Source organism: Macaca nemestrina, chromosome 10 (assembly GCF_043159975.1).
Source record: "Macaca nemestrina isolate mMacNem1 chromosome 10, mMacNem.hap1, whole genome shotgun sequence".
Lineage (NCBI taxonomy): Eukaryota > Metazoa > Chordata > Mammalia > Primates > Cercopithecidae > Macaca > Macaca nemestrina.
In genome coordinates this window covers 85,062,854-85,073,313 of record NC_092134.1, presented here as the reverse complement: position 1 = coordinate 85,073,313, position 10,460 = coordinate 85,062,854, and the positions used below count along the sequence as shown (strand labels likewise).

Here is a 10,460-nt window from a genome sequence, read left to right as displayed (position 1 = left end):
TATAGCCAGTAAAAATATTCTTTAAAAACAAAGGTTAAATCAAGACAACTTTTAGACTACAAATGAGAGAATTTATCATCAGCAGATTTCATGAGAGTCCTTCAGGAAAAAGGACAATGATTCAGTTTGGAAGAAGAAAAACAAGAAGGAATGAAGATCAATAAGAAAACTGTAAATTTGTGGGTAAATCCAAACTAATATTGACTGTTGTGATGGCTGATTTTATGTATCAACTTGGTGGGATGAGAGGATGCCCAGATAGCTGATAAAACATTATTTCTGACTGTGTATATAAGGGTGTTTCTGGACGAGATTAGTATTGGAATTGGTAGACTGAGTAAAGACAACCATCCTCACCAATGTGGGTGAGCATCATCCAATCTGTTGAGGGCCTCAGTAGAACAAAAAGGTGGAGGAGGAACAAATTTGTTTCTGTTAGAACAGGGACATCTGTCTCTCCCGCCACTGGACCTCAGGGATTGTGGTTCTCAAGGCCTTTGGACTTGGATTGGAACTCATGATACCAACTCCCCTGGTTCTCAGGCCTTTGAACTTGAACTCAATTACATGACCAGCTTTCCTGATTCTCCAGCTTGTAGACAGCAGATTGTGGGGCTTCTTGGCTTTCCAGTAATAAATCACACACACACACACGTTTGCACATATATAAGAATATAGATATATATCTATATATATATCTATATATATAATACAGTTGAATATATATATAGATATATATAGATATATATATAGATATATATTCTAATAGAACTGTATTAAACAAGAATAACATCTTGCATGTTTGATGTGTGTATATATATATATATATTTTAGCTTTTTCTTTGCGGAATCACCATGGCGGCTGGGACCCTGTATACCTATCCTGAAAACTGGAGGGCCTTCAAGGCTCTCATCCCTGCTCAGTACAGTGGGGCTCAGGTCCGTGTGCTCTCCGCACCACCCCACTTCCATTTTGGCCAAACCAACTGCACCCCTGAATTTCTCCGCAAATTTCCTGCCAGCAAGGTTCTGGGTAAGGATGGATTCTGTGTGTTTGAGAGCAGCGCCATTGCCCTACTATGTGAGCAATGAGGCGCTGCCGGGAAGTACTCCAGAGGCAGCAGCCCAGGTGGTGCAGTGGGTGAGGTTTGCTGATTCCGATATAGTGCCCCCAGCCAGTACCTGGGTATTCCCCACCTTGGGCATCCTGCACCACAACAAACAGGCCACTGAGAATGCAAAGGAGGAAGTGAGGCGAATTCTGGGGCTGCTGGATGCTCACTTGAAGACGAGGACTTTTCTGGTGGGCGAACGAGTGACATTGGCTGACATCACAGTTGTCTGCACCCTGTTGTGTCTCTATAAGCAGGTCCTAGAGCCTTCTTTCCGCCAGGCCTCTCCCAATACCAACCGCTGGTTCCTCACCTGTATTAATCTACCCCCCTTCCGGGCTGCCTTGGGGGAAGATGGCCCAGTTTGATGCTAAAAAGTTTGCAGAGACCCAGCCTAAAAAAGATACACCGCGGAAAAAGAAGGGTTCACAGGAAGAGAAGCAGAAGCCCCAGGCTGAGCGGAAGGAAGAGAAAAAGGCGGCTGCCCCTGCTCCTGAGGGGGAGATGGATGAATGTAAGCAGGCGCTGGCTGCTGAGCCCAAGCCCAAGGACCCCTTCGCTCACTTGCCCAAGAGTACCTTCGTGTTGGATGAATTTAAACGCAAGTACTCCAATGAGCACACAATCTCTGTGGCACTGCCATATTTCTGGGAGCACTTTGATAAGGACAGCTGGTCCCTGTGGTACTCAGAGTATCGCTTCCCTGAAGAACTCACTCATACCTTCATGAGCTGCAATCTCATCACTGGAATGTTCCAGCGACTGGACAAGCTGAGGAAGAATGCCTTCGCCAGTGTCATCCTCTTTGGAACCAACAATAGCAGCTCCATTTCTGGAGTCTGGGTCTTCCGAGGCCAGGACCTTGCCTTTCCACTGAGTCCAGATTGGCAGGTGGACTATGAGTCATACACATGGCGGAAACTGGATCCTGCAGCGAGGAGACCCAGACGCTGGTTCGAGTGTACTTTTCCTGGGAGGGGGCCTTCCAGCGTGTGGGCAAAGTCTTCAATCAGGGCAAGATCTTCAAGTGAACATCTCTTGCCATCGCCTAGCTGCCTGCACCTGCCCTTCAGGGAGATGGGGGTCATTAAAGGAAACTGAACATTGAAAAAAAAAAGAAATATATATATAGATTTTAAATACATATATTCTATATAGAGAGAATTAAATATATTTTTAATATTTATTTTAAAATGCAATATTTTAATTTAAAAATACATTTAACATACTTAAATATATTATTAAAATATATGAAATTAATTATATATTCTCTCTATATATTAAATACATAAATAGATATAGATATATAATTTAAATATATGCCAGCCATAACACAAAAGGCTGGAAGGAGAAATGGAGTTAAACATTTGTAAGGTCCTTGCACTTTGGAAGTTAGCAAGAGTACGACTTTATATTAGGCTACAATAAGACATGCTGTAAGCTCTAGAACCACCAGTAAAAACAGTGGAAAAAGTATATTTACTAAGTGTAGAAGAAAAATGGGATAATAAAATTTCTTAGTAAATTCAGAAGAAGACAAGAAAGGAGAGAAAAAAACTAGATAGCACAAATGGGACTTATAGTCAGATGCTAAATTTATATCAGAATATATGAATAATTGCATTAAGTGTAAATTGACTAAACATTTCAGTTAAAAGTTATATATTGTCATATTGCATTAAAAAATAAAACCCAACTATAAGTTACTTATAGGAAACATATTTAGCTGGATCTAAGATGGCTGATTAGAAGCAGCTGTGGTCCGTGGCACTCACAGAGAGGAATGAAAAGGGGAGAGTGAATTCAGTACCTTGAACTGAAATATACAGGTTCTTGCACTGAGACTGACTAGGCAAACCACTCAACAAATGGAGAACAAAGAAAAGTTGGGGGGGTGGTGGCAGCCCACCTAGGAGCAGCACAGAGCCAAAGGGACCCCCACTCCCAGCCAAGGGAAATGGTGAGTGATAGTGCAACCCTGCCTGAGAAACCTCGCTTCTCCCACGTATCTTTGCAACCCACAGATCAGGAGATTCCCTCATGAGTCTATGCCACCAGGGCCTCAACTCTGATACACAGAGCTGTGTGGAGTCTTGGCCGGGCAACCACTCAGGGACACACAGAGACCCAGGAGTTTTACATATTCCAGCTCCAGGATTCCAGGCAAGGTGAGAAATCCATCCCTACGTATCCCTAGGAAGGGGACTGAACCCAGGAAGTAAAGCAGTTAAAATTCCAGCCAGCCAATGGCAGGGGCTGGAATCTGCCTGAGACAGGTCCAAGTTCCTGGTGGGGAAGGGAGTTTGGATCTCTGTGGTTCAGTAGACTCAGCAGTTCCAGCCTGCCAGCTTTGGAGAAAACAAATTGTTCAGATGAGAAAGGGATCCCACTCAAAGGCAGCACACCTGGTCTACCAAAAAGCAGCCAGACTGCTTCTTTAAGCAGCTGCCTGATCCTGTTTCTCCTGACTGGGTGAGACCTCCCAACAGGGGCCTCCAGACACCTCCCACAGGCACACTGTGGCAGCAACAGGTCCCTACTCACTGTGGAATAGAGCTTCCAGAGAAAAGAGCAGGCTGCCATCTTTGAAGTTTCACAGACTTCACTAGTGATGCCTCCAGGTATAAGAAAAAACAAGGCAACTGGGGCCTGGAGCAGACCTCCAGCAAACTGCAGCAGCCCTATGGTAAAGTAGCCTGACTGGTAAAAGAAAAACAAACAGAAAACAAAAACATCACCAAAAAAGACCTAACAAAAACCCCATTCAAAGGTCAGCAACCTCAAAGATCAAAGTTAGATAAGCCCATGAAGATAAGAAGGAATCAATGGAAAAAGTTGAAAACTCAAAAAGCTATAGTGCCTCTTTTCCTCCAAATGATTGCAGCACTTCTCCAGCAAGGGCACAGAACTGGGCTGAGGCAGAAATGGTTGGATTGATAGAAGTAGGCTTCAGAAGGTGGCTAATAACAAACTTTGCTGAGCTATAGGAACATGTTCTAACCCAATGCAAATAAGCTAAGAATCATGATAGAACAATACAGGAGATAATAGCCAGAATAGCCAGTTTGGAGGGGAATATAAATTACCTGATGGGCCGGGCACAGTGGCTCATGCCTGTAATCCCAGCACATTGGGAGGCTAAGGTGGACGGATCACGAGGTCAGGAGTTCAAGAACAGCCTGGCCAACATGGTGAAACCCCATCTCTACTAAAAATACAAAACTTAGCCAGATGTGGTGGTGGGTGCCTGTAATCCCCACTACTCGGGAGGCTGAGGCAGGAGAATCACTTGAAACCAGAAGGCAGAAGTTGCAGTGAGCTGAGATCATGCCACTGCACTCCAGCCTGGGTGAAGGAGCGAAACTCCATCTCAAAAAAAATAAAAAATAAAAGATCTGATGGAGCTGAAAAACACAACACAAGAAATTCACAATGCAGTCGCAAGTATTAATAGCAGAATAGATCAAATGGAGGAAAGAATCTCAGAGCTTGAAGACTATTTTGCTGAAATAAGGCAGACAAGAATAGAGAAAAAAGAATGAAAAGAAGTGAACAAAACATCTGAGAACCATGTTGTAAAAAGACCGAGCTTGTGACTGATTAGGGTACCTGAAAGAGACAAGGAGAATGGAACCAAGTTGGAAAATATACTTCACTATATCATCCAGGAGAACTTCCCCAACCTAGCAAGACAGACCCACATTCAAATTCAATAAATCTAGAGAACCGAATAAGATACTGCATGAGAAGATAAACCCCAAGACACATAATTATCAGATTCACCAAGGTCAAAATGAAAGAAAAAAATGTTAAGGGCAATCAGAGAGAAAGGCCAGGTCACCTACACAGGGAAGCCCATCAGACTAACAGTGGACCTTTCAGTGAAAACCCTATAGGCCAGAAAAGATTAGTGGCCAATATTCAACATTCTTAAAGAAAAGAATTTCCAACCCAGAATTTCATATCCGGCCAAACTAAGCTTCATAAGTGAAGGAGAAATAAAGTCCTTTTCAGGCAAGCAAATCTGAGGGAATTCGTCACCACCAGGCCTGCCTTGCAAGAGCTCCTGAAGGAGGCACTAAATATGGAAAGGAAAAATTATTTGTAGCCAAAAAGCACTCTGAAGTATACAGACCAGTGACACTGTGAAGCAACTACATTAACAAGTCTGCAAAACAACCAGCAAGCATCATGATGACAGGATCAAATTTACATATAATAATACTAACCTTAAATGTAAATGGACTAAATGCCCCAATTAAATGACACAGAATGGCAAGCTGGATAAAGATCCAAGATCTATTGGTATGCTGCCTTCAAGAGACCATCTCAAGTGCAAAGACACGCATACACTCAAAATAAAGGGATGGAGGAAAATTTACCAAGCAAATGGAAAACAGAAAGGAGTAAGGGTTAGAATCTTAATTTCTGATGAAACAGATTTTAACCAACAAAAATCAAAAAAGACAAAGAAGGGTATTACATAATGGTGAAGGGTTCAATTCAATAAGAAGAGCTAACTATTCTAAATATACAGGCACCCAATACAGGACCATCCAGATTCATAAAGCAAGCTCTTAAAGACCTACAGAGGCACTTAGACTGCCACACAATAATAGTGACAGACTTTAACACTCCACTGTCAATAGTAGGTAGATAATTGAAACAGAAAATTAACAAAGATATTCAGGACCTGAACTCAACTCTGGGTCAAGTGAACCTGAGACATAGCTACAGAACTTTCCACCCAAAACAACAGAATGTACATTCTTATCATTGCCAGATGACAGTTACTCTGAAATTGATCACATAATTGGAAGTAAAACACTCCTCAACAAATGCAAAAGAATTGAAATCATGACATTCTCTCATGCCACAGTGCAATCAAATTAGAACTCAAGATTAAGAAATTCACTCAAAACTGCACAACTACATGGAAATTGAACAACCTGCTCCTGAATAACCCTTGGGTAAGTAATGAAACTAAGGTAGAATTCAAGAAGTTATTTGAAACTAATGAGAACAAAGAGACAATGTACTAGAATCTCTGAGACACAGCTAAAGCAGTGTTAAGAAGGAAATTTACAGCACTAAATGCTCACATCAAAAAGCTAGAAAGATCTCAAGTTAACAACCTAAAATGTCAACTAAAAGAACTAGAGAACCAAAAGCAAACAAACCCCAAAGCTAGCAGAAAACAAGAAGTAACCAAGATCAGAGCTGGACTGAAGGAGACAGAGACAAGAAAAGCCCTTCAAAATATCAACGAATCCAGGAGCTGGTTTTTTCAAAACATTAATAAAACAGACTCTAGCTAGACTAATAAAGAAGAAAAGAGGGAAGAATCAAAGAAACACAATCAGAAATGATAAGGGGAATGTCCCCACTGACCCCACAGAAATACAAACAGCCATCAGAGAAAACTATAAACACCGCTATGCACATAAACTAGAAAGTCTAGAAAAAAATTGGTGAATTCCTGGAGACATACACCCTCCCAAGAGTGAACCAGGAAAAAATTGAATCTGTGAATACACCAATAACAAGTTCTGAAATTGAGGCAGTAATAAATAGCCTACCAACAAAAAAAGCCCCGTACCAGACAGATTTACAGCTGAATTGTACCAGAGGTATAAAGAAGAGCTAGTGACATTTCTACTGAGACTATTCCAAACAATTGAAAAGAAGGGACTCCTCCCTAACTCATTCTATGAGGGCAGCATCATCCTGATACCAAAACCGGGTAGAGATACAACAAGAAAATGAAAACTTCAGGCCAATGTTCTTGATTAATATCAATGCAAAAATTCTCAGCAAAATACTGGCAAACCAAATCCACTAGCACATCAAAAAACTTGTCTACCACGATCAAGTCACCTTCATTCCCAGGATGCAAGGTTAGTTCAACATGCAAAAATCAATAAATGTGATCCATCACATAATCAGAACTAGAGACAAGAACCACATGATTATCTCAATAGATGCAGAAAAAACCTTTGATAAAATTCATCCCTTCATATTAAAAAGAAAACTCAATAACCTAGGTTTTGAAGGAACATACCTCAAAATAATAAGAGCCATATATGACAGACCCACAACCAATATCATACTGAATGGGCAAAAGCAGGAAGCATTCCCTCCTTGCAAACCAACACAAGACAAGGTTGCCCTCCCTCATCACTCCTATTAAACATAGTGTTAGAAGTTCTGGCCAGGGCAATCAGGCAAGAGAAAGAAATAAAGGATACTCAAATAGGAAGAGAGGAGGTCAAACTATCTTTGTTTGCAGATGACATGATCTTTTATCTAGAATACCCAGTCATCTCAGCCCAAAAGCTTCATAAGCTGATAAGCAACTTCAGCAAAGTCTCAGGATACAAAATCAATGTGCAAAAATTGCTAGCATTCTTATACACGAACAACAGGCAAGCAGAGAGCCAAATCATGAATGAACTCCCATTCACAATTGCTACAAAAAGAATAAAATATCTAGGAATACAGCCAGGAAGGGAAGTGAAGGACCTCTTCAAGGAGAACTACAAACCATTGCTCAAGAAAATCAGAGAAGACCCAAGCAAGTGGAAGAACATTTCATGTTCATGAATAGGAAAAGTCAATATTGTGAAAATGGCTATACTGCCCATAGTAATGTATAGGTTCAATGTTTGTCCCATTAAACTGCCATTGACATTCTTCATAGAACTAGAAAAAAACTATTTTAAAATTAACATGGAAGCAAAAAGAGCTCAGATAGCCAAGACAGTCCTAAGCAAAAAGAACAAAGCTAGAGGCATCATGCTATCTTACTTCAAACTATACTGCAAGGCTACAGTAACCAGAATAGCATGGTACTGGTACAAGAATGGACACATAGGCCAATGGAACAGAATAGAGAACTCGGAAATAAGACCGCACATCTACAACCATCTGATCTTCGACAAATCTAACAAAAACCACCAATGAGGAATGGATTTCCTATTTAATAAATGATTCTGGGACAACTGGCTAGTCATACATAGAAAATTGAAATTGGACCCATTTCTTACACTGTGTACAAAAATTAACTCAAGATAGATTAAAGGCTTAAAAGTAAAACCAAAAACTATAAAAACTAGAAGAAAATCTAGACAGTAACATTCAGGACATAGACACAGGCAAAGATTTCTTGACAAAAATGGCAAAAGCAATTGCAACTAAAGCAAAAATTGACAAATGGAATCTAATTAAACTAAAGAGCTTCTGCACAGCAAAAGAAACTATCATCAGAGTGAACAGACAACCTACAGAATAGGTGAAAATTTTTGCAGTCTATCCATCTGACAAAGGTCTAATATCCAGAGTCTACAAGGAACTTAAACAAACTTATAAGCGAAAAAGAAACAACCCTATTAAAAAGTAGGCAAAGGACATGAGCAGACACTTCTCAAAAGAAGACATACATGCAGCCGAAAAACGTACGAAAAAATGCTCAACATCACTGATAATTAGAGAAATGCAAATCAAAACCACAATGAGATACCATCTCATGCCAGTCAGAATGGCTGTTATTAAAGTCAATCAACAGATGCTGGTGAGGTTGCAGAGAAAAAGGAACACTTTTACACTGTTGGTGGGAATGTAAATTAGTTAATCATTGTGGAACACAATGTGGCAGTTCCTTAAAGACCTAGAAGCAGAAATACCATTTGACCTAGCAATCCCATTACTGGGTATATACCCAAAGGAATATAAATCATTCTGCCATAAAGACACATGCACATGTATGTTCACTGCAGCACTGTTCATAACAGCAAAGACATGGAATCAACCTAAATGCCCATTAGTGACTGTATAAAGACTGGATAAAGAAAATGTGGTACATATACACCATGGAATACTATGCAGCCATAAAAAAGAATGAGATCATGTCCTTTGCAGGGACATGGATGGAGTTGGAAGCCATTATCCTCAGCAAAATAACCCAGGAACAGAAAACTAAACACTGCCTTTCCTCACTTACAAGTGGGAGCTGAATGATGAGAACACGTGGACACATTGTGGGGAACTACAATGTGGGGCACTACATTGTGGGTCACTAGGGCCTGTTGGAGTGGTGGGTGGGGTGGGGAGAGCATCAGGAAGAATATCTAATGCATGCTAGACTTAATACCTAGGTGATAGGATGATTTGTGCAGCAAACCACCATGGCACATGTTTAACTATGTAACACAGCTACACATCCTGCACATGTATCCCTGAACTTAAAAGTTGAAGGAAAGAAAAAGACAAAATAAATCTCCAAAAAATGAAGACACTTATATTGGCAGTAAAATAATGTAAAATATATTCCAAGCAAATACTAACAAAAAGAAAGTTGTTATAACTATATTAATATCAAAATAGATTTACTCAAAAATTAGTAGAGATAATGTAAATGACGAGTTGATGGGTGCTGACGAGCTGATGGGTGCAGCACAGCAACATGGCACAAGTATACATATGTAACAAACCTGCACGTTATGCACATGTACCCTAGAACTTAAAGTATAATAATAATAAAAAATAAATTTAAAAAAAGATACATTTAATAATGATAAAAGAGTCAATCCAACAAGAACATAAGCACTTCTAAATTTGTAAGCACATGTTACAGATTAGATCATTGTTTGGCAAATATCCACTACTTCCCCTGGCCCATAGGAGAAATACACTTCCCATCTCATTGCAGTTGGGCTTGGCCATGTGACTTACCACGGTTAGTGGAATATAAGCAGAAGTAGTGGACTGCCTGCTCTGAATCTAGGCTTTAAGAGGTGTTGCATGTTTCCATTTATCTTTCAGAGAATTTCCAACCTCCATGATGAAAAGCATATGCCCCAGGTAGGCACTGCACCTTCAGCCCAGGCCCCTGAAAGACATGTGGAGCAGACCATGGTCAAGAACTGAGTCCAGCTGATAGAAAAAGTAGACCAATGGCTGGGCGCGGTGGCTCACACCTGTAATCCCAGCACTTTGGGTGAATTGCTTGAGGACAGGACTTCGAGACCAGCTAGCCAACATGGCGGAACCCCATCTCTACTAAAAATAAAAAATAAAAAAATAGCTGGGCGTAATGCCATGTGCTTGTAGTCCTAGCTACTCAGGAGGCTGAGGCATGAGAATCGTTTGAACCCAGGAGGTGGAGGTTGCAGTGAACCGAGATGCCACCACTCCACTCCAGCTTGGTTGATAGACAGAATGAGAACTGTCTCAAAAACAAAACAAAACAAAACGCATGACCTCCTTGTATAAATCATTGCACCCCTCAACTACTCACTCTTTTCGTATGTACATGAAACATTTTCTAAAGTCACCATATACCAGGACCTA

At 40.6% G+C, this 10,460-nt stretch overlaps 1 pseudogene across 1 annotated transcript; it reads left to right on the top strand.

Moving 5' to 3' along the window:
- The first annotated feature begins 834 nt into the window (after positions 1-834).
- On the top strand, positions 835-2,222 carry LOC105492917 (elongation factor 1-gamma-like; annotated as a pseudogene). The gene has a single exon (XR_011609186.1). The product of XR_011609186.1 is annotated as an elongation factor 1-gamma-like (transcript).
- Positions 2,223-10,460: the final 8,238 nt, after the last annotated feature.